This window comes from Mustela putorius, unplaced genomic scaffold, assembly GCF_011764305.1.
Source record: "Mustela putorius furo isolate JIRA1106 unplaced genomic scaffold, ASM1176430v1.1 tig00003898_pilon_pilon_pilon, whole genome shotgun sequence".
In the NCBI taxonomy this organism is placed as follows: domain Eukaryota; kingdom Metazoa; phylum Chordata; class Mammalia; order Carnivora; family Mustelidae; genus Mustela; species Mustela putorius.
The window spans coordinates 35,137,647-35,151,114 of NW_025422047.1; the positions used below are offsets into that span (position 1 = coordinate 35,137,647).

The window sequence follows — 13,468 nt, forward strand, 5'->3', positions numbered from 1 at the left end:
AGGGAGAAGCAGGCTCCTGGCTGAACAGGGGGCCTGATCATACCCTGAGCAGAAGACAGACACTTAACCGACTGAGCCACCTAGGCACTCCTAAAAATCCTCTTAAAAAACTAAGTAAGGGACGCCTGGGTGGCTCAGTTGGTTAAGCAGCTGCCTTTGGCTCAGGTCATGATCCCAGAGTCCTGGGATTGAGTCCCACATTGGGTACCTTGCTCAGCAGGGAGCCTGCTTCTCCCTCTGCCTCTGCCTGCCACTCTGTCTGCCTGTATTCTATCTCTCTGACAAATAAATGAATAAAATCTTTAAAAAAAAAAAAAAGAATATTTTTAACATTCCAAGTTAGGAGAGCATTTTATTTTTTTTTAAGATTTTATTTATTTATTTGACAGAAAGAGAGATCACAAGCAGGCAGTGAGGGAGGCAGAGAGAGAGGGGGGAAACAGGCTCCCCGCTGTGCAGAGAGCCCAATATGGGGCTCGATCCCAGGACCCTGGGATTACAACCTGAGCCGATGGCAGAGGCCTAACCCACTGAACCATCCAGGTGCCCCAAGAAGAGCATTTTAAACTCTAATTTGATCCATACAATTTTAATATACTCTCTTAAATTTATTAGAAGGAGGATTCCACTCTCATTAGGGCCCAGTATCAAGACATATATCCATCTCGTTACTATTCTTACTACCTATCTAGAATGCCAGCCTTCCTACCTAGGCAACAGTTAGGTCTATCTCACATTCTCAAACTGCAACAGTGATATTTGTAAGGAAGGAAACTGTAAAATTTAAAGTTCTGAGAGGATAGAGAGTTTAAATTGTAATGTGGCTGGCCAAAGATTTGAAGGAGAGATGAAAGATATCAAGAACTAAAGAATTATGACGGTAGGGTACCAAAAGCCAACAGAAATACTGAAGTTGCTAAGAATGACAATAGGACAAGGAACTGATTCTAAAATGTAACTGAGGGAAGAAAAGATATTATTTGAAAAAAGCATACTGAATATAATAGTTTTAATTTTAGGAACATTTTCAAATAGATTTTGTTAATAAGTTTTACAGAAAGCGAAGCTTAACAAATCTAGGTTATTTCTCTTCCTTGGCAGCTAAGAATTTTCTTTTATTTAAAAGACATAAGAATGTTCTATTTTAAATATATCTCTGTTAAAAAAAGAAAAATTAGGGGCGCCTGGGTGGCTCAGTTGTTAAGCATCTGCCTTTTGCTCAGCATGATCCCAGTGTCCTGAAATGGACACCCACCACCCCAATTGGGCTCCCTGCTGAGCAGGAAGCCTGCTTCTCCCTCTCTCACTCCCCCTGCTTGTGTTCCCTCTTTCACTGCCTATCAAATAAATAAATAAAATCTTTAAATATATATACACATACATATATATAAAAAGAAAAAAATGAAACACTGTATTCCTATCAGAATCTCACAACCAGAAAACTATATGCTAATCAAAAGCAAACAGATTTTTCAAAGATTGATAAGGGATAGAGAGGAATTCTAAAATAACTAAGCTGAAAAAAAATAAAATAAAATAACTAAGCTGTTTAGAAAAAATGTTTAGGATTTTATTTATTTCTTTGACAGATAAAGACACAGAAAGTGTACAAGCAGGGAGAGTGGCAGACAGAGGGAGAGGGGAAAAACAGGCTCACTGCTGAGCAAGAAGTCCAATGTGGGGCTCCATCTCAAGGTCCTGGGATCATGACCTGAGCAGAAGGCAGATGCTTAACCCACTGAACCACCCAGGCGCCCTGCAAATATCAAAATTTATGAAAACCGGTGACCATGACCCTGAGCTTCGCAGCCAGCTAATACGTAAAGATTTTTCTGATAAGATCGGTGGTGATACTAATGTGAATTTTCTATTGTATAATGAAACATGTCAACATTTGGAAAATATACTTTATTCAGTGAAGCAAATCTCCCAAATGATCAGTTCATGATATTACAAAATCATGCATGGATAGAGATCCATTCAAAGTGCAGGACAGACCAATGAATTTCAATGCAATATAGTACAAAAAGTTCATTTCTAAAATTTCATTATTCACACTGCTATTAACCCTTGATTTCTGAATTAAAACTGTCAAGTTGTAGTGTAGTATGAAAAAAAGAATATGCACAATTATCTGGAAAAGTTATTAAAATATTCCTCCTTTTTCCAGCTATGTATCTATGTAAGGCAAGACTTCTTTCATATAATTTAAGCAAAATAACATATTACAATAGACTGAATGCAGAAATAAATATGAAAATCCACCTGTCTTCTATTAAGGCAGGGTGGGCTTTTCCAAGGAGGGGGGCAGTTGGGGTTTTTTGGTTTTTGTTTTGGATCCTCAACAATGTTCAAGAGTCCAAAGGGGTCCTAAGAAGCAAGGTTTTAGGACATTAGGACAATTCATTCAGAGAGCCTAGTAGAGAAAGGCTCTATTAGATTTAACATAAAGACATTGACACACAATAGACAGGTTTAAGTTTCTACAAGTAACAAAGGTCGATCCTAACACCCTTGCTTTTTATTATGAAATACTAAATATCACCTGTGTGATATCTGAGCACAATTACCCTCCTTTTCCTCTCTGCTCTAAGATCGTATTTGTTTACTAAATGACATCTACTGTATTTTGTACATTCTCACTTTTCAGCAGTATTTTGAAAAAGTCCCACCTACTTCTTCTTAACCAGTCCAGTTACATGGCCATGCACAACACCTCCCCAACTTCCCTCACCTTTAAAATCACTAATTCTAGTACAAACCTTTCCACGCTGGACCCCATATCCAACAATGGCATATCTAAAATAAATTCCTGGGCGCCTGGGTGGCTCAGTGGGTTAAGCCGCTGCCTTCGGCTCAGGTCAAGATCTCAGGGTCCTGGGATCGAGTCCCGCATCGGGCTCCCTGCTCAGCAGGGGGGCCTGCTTCCCTTCCTCTCTCTCTGCCTGCCTCTCTGCCTACTTGTGATCTCTCTCTGTCAAATAAATAAATAAAATCTTTTAAAAATAAATAAATAAATAAATAAAATAAATTCCTTTCACAAACTAGCTTTTTATAAAATGGCATTATTTGATCAGCACTCTGTCCCCTAATCTTATGTTAAAACCAAATATGATTCAGACACTGTATTAGGATGGAGATTAAAAATACTAATCATAAAAAAAATTGTAGTCATAATATTTTTTAAAGTGGCACAAAAACACAAAAGACTATGCTAAAGAAATGTCTCGTTTCCCAGCACAACTTATATATAATCAGCAGAACTTACTTTAAATAATTTCTCATGATATAAAAGCAAAGAAGCAAAACATCATGTCTCTTTAACCTATTAAACACATGCCCACAGTATTTTTTTTTTTAAGAATTTTTATTTATTTGACAGAGATCACAAGTAGGCAAAAAGGCAGGCAGAGAGAGGAAGGGAAGCAGGCTCCCAGGACCCCGAGATCATGACCCCAGCCCAAGGCAGCGGCTTAACCCACTGAGCCACCCAGGTGCCCCATGCCCACAGTATTTTTAAAGCTTTTTCTATTCAGTAAAAATCAGGAGTTTGCAATATTCCAATTATAGCACGGTTATAGATCCCAAGTGAAAAATAACCTAAATTGCAAGTAAAATTTGAATTTCTCCCAATCAGATGTGTTTACCAATTAAGTGTGCCCCTCTACTTTCCAGTTGTAAAATCCTCAATGAAGTGTTTTCAACTGCTTTCCATGCCTAGATTTATGATCTTGAACAAATAGCTTAACTTCTCTGATCCTCAATTTCTCAGGTAAGATGAGGGGTTGGGGCTACAAGGCCCCTTCTAAGTCTAAAACTCTATGAGTCAAATAAAAATGGTCGGACTTCCAAAACGAGGTGAGACTACTGGAAAGGGAGAGAAGGAAAACTTACCATTTATATTTAAATCCACATTAAACCTACAACTTTTTTTAGCCAAGTTAATGTGTCTGATTATACGCGGCTGTACCGGATGGAGGCTGAGGAAATTCACGTGAATTCAACATACCCCAGAGACTACATGTAGACTGTACTTTTCCTTTCCCACCAACACGGGAAAACGCTAGCACAACAGAGAAGACTGGTCCGATCTGAAAACCGCACCCCACTTGTAATCGAGGCCTAAGCGTTAGCTTGACCTGCCACTTAATTCTCCTTATCCTCTTCGACTCCCAAGGCCGAACGACTCGTGACGAAGTCACCTGGGTTCAAAGTCTAGGGCACTTCAGATCAGGGATGGCATGAACCGAGAAGCCAAGTGTCCAGAAGCAGTGATAAGCTGGGGCGAGGAAGGCAGGTCGCCCGGGAGTCGGGGGTGGGTGCTGGGCGAGAGGCTGAACTGCCGTTTTGCACCCGACTCCCATCTTTCGCACCTTACCCAGGGGAGCTTGCTGAGGGGCCCGGGCCCCCAGGCCCGGAAGAACGAAGCGGAGTGGTGGGTGAGAGGGTGAAGGGGTCAGGATTCAAAGGTGCCCTCGCCGGCCGGTCGCTGCCGCCGGCGCCCCCGTCTGTTCCGGAGCACCCCAAGAGGGCAGAGCGGGCACCGGCCCCAAGAGACCCCGGCCCACCCGCCCGCCGGCCCACAGCAGCACAGCTTCCCCTCCCCCGCTTTCCGCGGAGCGCCCGCGGCCTCTCCGGAGAGCCGGGAGGAGGAAGACCCGAAGTCGGTCCTTACCCCAGGGCCTCCAAACGAGATCTGCGCCGGCCGCAGCCACCGCCTCGCAAAATCGGTCCCTTCAGCCGACCCAGAGCAACCGTGGCACTGCAATCACGGCCGGCGCCGCCCCGCCCCCGGCCTTCGCGCAGAACACCGCCGGGCCAACATGGCTGGTGCCGCCTCTGCCACGTCAAGGGGTGGAGAGGCGGGGCGACCGCGCCGGGGAACCGAAGGGGAGAGTGCGGGACCCGGCGGAACGCCGCGGGGATAGGGCACTAGGAGGAGCGTGGGGAGGGGAAGGGGCGTGCACCGAGCCGGGGCGGGGCTCGCGGAAGAGCGAACTAATGGGAGGGCACCCGGGCGGAGCCGTGAGGGCGGAGACGAGAAGGAGAAAGGGGAGGGAAGGGGCAGTGACGGAACCGGGGGGGGGGGGGGGGGGGGGGGGCGAGGCAACCGAAACTGAGCCGGTCGGGGACCACCTGAGCGGAGAGTGGCCCCAGCGGAAATTGGAGCTCCTTAACCCTTTCCACGGTTCTAGGGCATATCCCACTCCCTGAGGGCCTCAGGCGAGAGTAGGACCTTCTGTCGCCATTCAGACTCCTCAACTCGCGGTGGGGCGGGGGCGGTGTCCGGTAGGACATCCCCTCCTGTAGGCCCCTGGTTGATTCCTAAAACCACAAAACTCCCCTGGTTGATTCCTAAAACTACAAAACTACATCGCCCCTAAAAAAACAAAGTGAAAAGTTCGTTTATTCACTTAATGCAACATATATTCCCTGAACACTATGTACCAGGTACAGTAGCAGTGCCTATGATATGACATAGGCAAAACAGGCCTATTTATAAAACTAAAAATACAAAAAATGTGCAATTACAGAGCAAAAATATAAATAAAAAAGGCTGTCCTCTTTTCAACAAAAATTACGAGACTTTAAAGGTCTCAAAAAAGTCCTCAAGTCCTGTGTTTTAATGGTACAAATGCATGAAGAACCAAACGTAACAATTAGCTAGGATATAGTGATGCATTGGAAATCTGCAGTCACTATTTACAAGATGGGTATGTTCCATACTCATGCATCGCAGTTGCATTCAGAGGACATTGCTCATTTTGGGTATGTCTACAAAACCAGGAAAATATGGAATAAAAATTGGGATTTGCTATATTTAGATAATTAAATTTCCAATACAGCTGTTTTCCATTATGCCTTTACTCTTTTTATACAAGCTTACTCTTTTTATAACAGCTTTGAATATCCCTTTACTCTAATTTGTATCTCATAAACATATCTCATAAAAATGTAAAAATTATACAGTCCATTGAACTCATTATAAATGGTAAAGACTATTTTTCTTGGTGTACTAAAAGTTAAGAGGTTTTGACTTGAGGAAGAGAAGAATAGAGAAAGAATAGAAAATATCTTGAGGTACTGGGAAAGGAGAGTTAGACTAGGAATTGGAGAAAGGGAAGACTCTCCTAAAACAACCTTCTCTGGCTTTCAAACATAATCTATAGACATCCCTGGCCCAAGGCATTTGGGATTAATTTGTGAATCTGAAGGTTGTTAAACATTTACCAACTTGCAACTGACTGTAATTGTTTACTTTCATTACACCACCTTGTACAGGTCCTGGCACAAAATAATTTTTCCTTAAATGTTCATAAATGAGCAGCAGCTCTTTCTGCCCATAGGTCTTGTCCCATGCTTTTATATAACCACTATTTTGCAGCATTAAAAAAAAAATTCAAGAATGAGCATGAAAACCTAAATAATTATATATATATTTATATATATATTTATATATAAATATATATATTTATATATATATTTATATATATATATTCATTATTATTATTACTATTATTGGGGTGCCCGGATGGCACAGTTGGTTAGGTATCTGACTATTGGGATGCCTGGGTGACTCAGTGGGTTAAGCGTCTGCCTTCAGCTCAGGTCATGATGCCAGGGTCCTGGGACTGAGTCCCACATCAGGCTTCTTGAGGAGCCTGCTTTTCCCTCTGCCTACCGCTCCTCCGCTTGTGCTTGTTCTCTCTCTCTCTCCCACTCTGACAAATAATAAATAAAGTCTTTAGGGGAAAGGAAACAAAAAAAAATCTGACTATTGATTTCAGCTCAGGTAATGATCTCAGGATCATGAGATCAAGCCTTACATTGTTGGGCTCTGCAGTCAGCAACAGGGTCTGCTTGAGATTCTTTCTCTCTCTCCCTCTGCGCCCCCCACTGCCCAAATAAGTAAATAAATCTTTAAAAAATTATTACTATCATCATTTTTAAGCTTTGGCATTAACTATAAAAATATAAAATCTGACATAAGCTCCCCCCCAAAATTTTTTATTTTCATTATTTTTAAAATTTTAATTCCATGGGTGCCTGGGTGGCTCAGTTGGTTAAGTATCTGCCTTCAGCTTGGGTCATGATCTCAGGGTCCTGGGATTGAGCCCTACATTGGGCTCCCTGCTCAGCAGGAAGCCTGCTTCGGCCTCTCCCACTCCCCTGCTCTGTTCCCTCTCTCGCTGTCTCTCTCTGTCAAATAAATAAAAAATTAAAAACAACAACAACAAAATCAAACTCTCTAGACCCAACCATTTTGTTGCAAATGGCAAGATTTTCTTCTTTTTTATGGCAGAATATCCCGTTGTGCGTGTCTGTACGTGTGTGTATGTATACATACACATGTCTTTCACCCTTTCATTTAGTAATAGACACTTGGGTTGCTTCCATAATTTGGCCATTGCAAATAATGCTGCAATAAATAAAATTCCCTTTTTTAAAACTCAATACTCTAAGATCATTACTTTTTCAAACTGGCATTTTTAAAATGCCAGAGAATGTTAAAAAAGAGAGGGAGGCAGAGAGCCTCTTCTCTGCTGTCCTACCTGCTGCTCCCTTGCAGTGTATTCAACATTCTATCTCCTCTTAAAAAAAAATGAGAGGGGCACCTGGGTGGCTCACTTGGTTAAGCAACTGCCTTCAGCTCAGATAGTGATCCTGGAGTCCCCTGATCGAGTCCTGCATTGGGCTCTCTGCTCAGCAGGGAGTCTGCTTCTCCCTCTGACTCTCCCCCTTCTCATGCTTTCTCTCTCGCTCTCAAATAAATAAATAAATAAATAGAATCTTAAAAAAAATTTTTTTTAAAGAGAGAGTAGGGCTCCTGGGTGGCTCAGTGGGTTAAACATCTGCCATCAACTCAGCTTGGGTCATGATCCCAGGGTCCTGATATCAAGCTGGGTTCCCTGCTCAGTGGGGAGTCTGCTTCTCCCTCTGCCCTGCTCCTGCTCTCTGTTTCTGTCTCTCACTCAAATAAATAAATAAATAAAATCTTTAAAAATGTATATATATATATATAAAGAGAAGGGGCGCTTGGGTGGCACAGTCAGTTAAGTGTCCACTCTTCATTTCACCTCAGGTCATGATTTCAGGGTCTTCTTCTTTTTTTAAAGATTTTGCTTATTTATTTGACACACAGAGAGATCACAAGTAGGCAGAGAGGCAGGGGGAAGCAGGCTCCCCACTGAGCAAAGAGCGTGATGTGTGGCTTGATCCCAAGACCCTGAGATCATGACCTGAGCTGAAGGTAGAGGCTCAACCCACTGAGCCACCCAGGTGCCCCAAGATCTCAGGGTCTTAAGATCAAGTCCGGCATGGGGCTCTGCACTCAGGAGGGAATTTACTTGAGATTCTCTCTTTCCCTCTTTCTCTGCCCCTCTCTCTAAAATAAACAAATCTGGGCGCCTGGGTGGCTCAGTGGGTTAAGCCGCTGCCTTCGGCTCAGGTCATGATCTCAGGGTCCTGGGATCGAGGCCCGCATCCGGCTCTCTGCTCAGCAGGGAGCCTGCTTCCCTCTCTCTCTCTGCCTGCCTCTCCATCTACTTGTGATTTCTCTGTCAAGTAAATAAATAAAATCTTTTAAAAAAATAAAAATAAAAAAATAAAATAAAATAAACAAATCTTTAAAAAGAGAGAGAGAAAGAGAGGGAGAGGTTCTAGAGTCAAGTAAAGTCTGGTAACACCAGTTAAATTATGTAATATAGGTCTCCTGACTCGTCAGAGGTTTTAATATGCTAATATTCATTGTGAATCTTTAAGCACAGCATTTTTTTAAAGATTTTATTTATTTATTTATTTGACAGAGATCACAGAGCCCCATGCGGAACTCGATCCCAGGATCCTGAGATCATGACCTGAGCCAAGACAGAGGCTTAACCCACTGAGTCACCCAGGCGCTCTAAGGACAACATTTAAATACACTTCCCAGGCCACCTGGGTGGCTCAGTGGGTTAAAGCCTCTGCCTTTGCTCAGAGTCCTGGGATTGAGCCTCACATCTGGCTCTCTGCTCAGCGGGGAGCCTGCTTCCTCCTCTCTCTGCCTGCTTCTCTGCCTACTTGTGATCTCTGTTTGTCGAGTGAATAAATAAAATCTTTAAAAAATAATAAAAATTAAAAAATAAATACATTTCCCAAAGATATTTGACCTCAAAACTTTTTTCCCTAGGACTATCTAGGATCAAGTATTCTGAACACCCTATGACTTTGTTTTCAGTCGTTAATTGCCTTAAATATAGTTAGTGTGTAACAACCAGTATTTTCCTGCCTACTTCTGAACCCAAAGATGTTTCTTGTTTTTTGTTTTTTAAAGATTGATTGATTGATTGATTTGACAGACAGAGATCACAAGTAGGCAGAGAGTCAGGCAGAGTCAGAGGAGGAAGCAGGCTCCCCGCTGGGCGGAGAGCCTGATGCCGGACTCAATCCTAGGACCCAGGATCATGACTGAGCCAAAGGCAGAGGCTTTAACCCACTGAGCCACCCAGGTGTTCCCCAAAGATATTTCTCAACTGAAAACTCCAGAACTTTGAAGAGTCAACGGAAATATAATAATGTAATTTGCTTGGAATTTCATATGATCACCACCAGATGGAGCTTTCCCTGGTTCTTTTTGTTTGTTTAACACATTTTCTAATATAAATCAAGTGCCTGTCGTTTTTTCTAATGTGGATTCTCTTCCATTTGTTCAGACTGTGACATTATAAGGCACTCACCAGCTATTTTTGTAGTACTCACTAGAAAAAGCAATACTCAGATTGTTCTAACTTTGAATTTTCAGCATCAGTAGTGTGTCAAGTCCATATATATATTGGACTAGTGTGCTCTAGTGTGTGCACACACACTAGAATCACATTCAATATAGTAATTATAAATAAGGCTAATTTATAAATTACACACAAGAGTTACAGAATTCTAAATTCAAATAGAACTTAGTGATCATTTGGTCTAACCCCTATACATGACAATGAAAGTAAAGATAAATGAGGTTAAATAGCATATCCAAGGTCAAGGTGCTGATGCCCATTTAAAACCTATAACACTGGGGCGCCCGGGGGGCTCAGTTGGTTGGGTGGCTGCCTTCGGCTAGGGTCATGATTCCAGGGTCCTGGGATAGAGCCCCACATTGGGCTCCCTGCTCAGCAGAGAGCCTGCTTCTCTCTCTCCCCCTCTCCCTGATGCTCTGCTTACTTGTGCTCTCTGTCTCTAGCTCTCTGTCAAATAAACAAATAAAATATTTTTAAAAAAACCATAACACTGAGTTTTCATGTCATGTCTATGTTTTCCCCTTTAAATGTTAATAAGACTTGCTTTCAAAGTTTCTCCCTCTTGGGGCGCCTGGGTGGCTCAGTGGGTTAAAGCCTCTGCCTTCAGCTCAGATCATGATCCCAGGGTCCTGGGATGGAGCCCCTACCTCGGGCTCTCTGCTCAGCCGGGAGCCTGCTTCCTCCTCTCCCTGCCAGCTTCTCTGCCTACTTGTGATCTCTGTCTGTCAAATAAATAAATAAAATCTTAAAAAAAAAAAAGCTTCTCGCTCTTGTTCAAACCGCAGGTGTTTCTGTTCCACAGAGTGAGCCACCAATACTATATTTCAGCATCACTTCATCCTGCCACTCTGATCAAGTCCAAAATGATTACTAAGAGTTTATTTAATCAGGAGTGCCTGGGTGGCTCAGTCATTCATTCCTTAAGCATCAGCCTTCTGCTCAGGTTATGATCCTGGGATGGAGCCTGGTGTCGGGCCCCCTGCTTAGCAGCAGAGTCTGCTTCTCTCACTCCTCTCCCTCTGCCCCTGCTCCTGTGCTCTCTCTCTCTCTCTCTCTCTCAAATAAATAAATGAGGGGACACTGGGTGGCTCCATGGGTTAAGTCCTCTGCCTTCAGCTCAGGTCATGATCCCAGGGTCCTGGGATTGAGCCCCGCATCGGGCTCTCTGCTCATCAGGTAGCCTGCTCCCTCCTCTCTCTCTCTCTGTCTGTCTCTCTGCCTACTTGTGATCTCTGTCTGTCAAATAAATAAATAAAATCTTTAAAAATAAATAAATAAATAAACGAAATCTTAAGAAAAAAGAATTACTAAGATACCTAATCACAGAATTTGTGCTCAGATAAGCTAGAGAAAGAATTCAGCTGCTAGATGTCAAAGTAAGCAATTAAATCAACAACGAACCAAAAAGGAATTAATGGTGAAGCCTCTAATCACTTACTATGATTGTATAAGCAAGAGCCTGTTCATCACTCCATGGAACAAACTCTCCCCCTATTTGAGGGCCAGGTGGATCAGTGCAAACTTGGGGGTCATCTCACTGTTAAGGGAGTCCCTAACAAGTTTATATTTATAGAACCAGAACCACTGTGAGGGCTGGGGAGGAAAGGGGGGTAGGAATGGAAAAGTACTAGGTACTGAGGGAATGGGTCGTTTTCCCCATAGGGAGACTCCAAATGGGGACATCTGGCTAGGAATGCAACTATGCTTAAGGGCACTGCCAGCCAGCAGGGACCGAGTCTGACTGCAACTCTCTTCAGAAACTGCCTTGCACTGGCTGTGCACCAAGTCTGGTATGGGTAGGGCAGTTTTACCCTGTGAAGCCTGCCAGGGAAAGCCTTTTTAACTGCTATTATCAGGCATGAAAAATCACTCATAGGCTTTAAACCAGCAGTCAGACTCAGAATTACTCCCATCTCCTGACAGTAAATCTCCATCAGAGCCCCAAATCACCAAGGCCCAAATCCTCTGGTAAGTAAGTGTTAGCATCCTTTTATTGAGACATAACCCTAGTCTCAATAATCATGTGACTACAGGAGTGTTCTGGTAGTCTGTGGTTGGAGGGCACTGACAACCCCCAACACACAGTAAGAAGGTGCCACATACATAACTACATACAGCTCTGTTTCTCACAACCCTGTCTAGCACCATTCACTCCCTACTCTCTATGTGTCAACCATATTGACCTCCTTCCAACTTTTCCAACACGACCTATTTCTTCTAATAATAAGGTCCTGAACAAAGTCTTTCCTCTACCTGCCAAGATTCAATATACAAATGGACAACGGCCAGACCCATACATACACACACACACACATACACATATATATATATGTATATATGTGTGTATTATATATAGGACTCTGACCTATAATCTGCAGTAACCAGCCAGGAAAAGCAGCCTAGAAGTTAAAATTGTAGCAAGTCATACGGCTATCTCTAGAAACAATCCAGGAAACCAAACAAAAACCTCATAATAATTGTCTCATAATAACCACGACTTGATTAACAATTGACAGCTCTCCTAATATTTTTCCCTGCTTCCAATTTAGGACCAACCAACCAAAGAAAGCCAAATATGCACCCTTAACCAATTTCATGGAATGTCCCTCTTCTAGGTAGAATAGTGGGATCAGAGCATGCTACCCTAATATGCTACCTTAGCATATTAATTATTTTGAGTTAAAGGTCCTTGAAAAAAAAAAAAAAGCATATGCAAGAAAGGCACTCTGACCTTCCTTTTTTTCCCTGAAATCAGGAAATAAAACTGTCATGTGAAGGGTACCCTCCCTATACCAGCAGGATTTTCCTATTAGGGAGATGGGACGTTGAAGCTGAGATAAATGTGTACAAACAAACCTTATTAAACTAAACCCTTGGGGCGCCTGGGTGGCTCAGGGGGTTAAAGTCTCTGCCTTTGCGTTAGGTCCTGATCCCAGGGTCCTGATCCTAGGGTCCTGGGATTGAGCCCCCGAATCCAGCTTTCTGCTCAGCAGGGAGCCTGCTTCCCTTCCTCTCTCTGCCTGCCTCTCTGCCTATTTGTGATCTCTGTCTGTCAAATAAGTAAATAAAATCTTTAAAAAAAAAAACAAAATGAGGGGCGCCTGGGTGGCTCAGTGGGTTAAAGCCTCTGCCTTTGGTTCAGGTCATGATCCCAGCATCCTGGGATCGAGCCCTGCATCAGGCTCTCTGCTCAGCAGGGAGCCTGCTTCCTCCTCTCTCTCTCTGCCTGCCTCTGCCTACTTGTGATCTATGTCTGTCAAATAAATAAAAATAAAATCTTTAAAAAAAAAAAAAAAACGAAAAAACTAAACCCTTATCTTCCTGGTTACTTTCCCACAATTAACCACCCCAGCCCAAATTCCTTTGTGCTGTTACATTATAAAAACTTACTTTGTGCAACCTATTATATAAGCTTTCAGTCCAACCTTACTGGGGTCTTGATTTTTCTTTAAAGGGTCTCACATACATGTAAGAAATACTCAATAAAATTTGTATGCTTTTCTCTTGTTAAGCAGTGTTATGTCAGTTTAATTACTAGGCCCAGCCAGAGACCCTAAGAGGGTGGAGGAGAAATTTTACCTTTCTTACAATAGCCCACCTAGAGCTTTCCCATGTCACAGTCTCCAACCAGGGCATATCTGAAGTCTTCCCTTTTTTTCCAGTATAAATCTTTCTTACTCCACTGCAGTAGCAGAAAGCAA

General features: G+C 42.8%; 1 protein-coding gene across 2 annotated transcripts in view; it reads right to left on the reverse strand.

Annotated features, from left to right (window-relative positions):
- SEC23A (SEC23 homolog A, COPII coat complex component) overlaps window positions 1-4,916 on the reverse strand; it is a 59,850-nt gene extending 54,934 nt beyond the window's left edge. For both annotated transcript variants that reach the window (XM_004773306.2, XM_004773305.2), the window contains exon 1: window positions 4,676-4,916. The gene's annotated coding sequence lies outside the window, so the exon portion shown is untranslated. The remainder of the gene's footprint in view (window positions 1-4,675) is intronic.
- Between the last annotated feature and the right edge of the window lie 8,552 nt (window positions 4,917-13,468).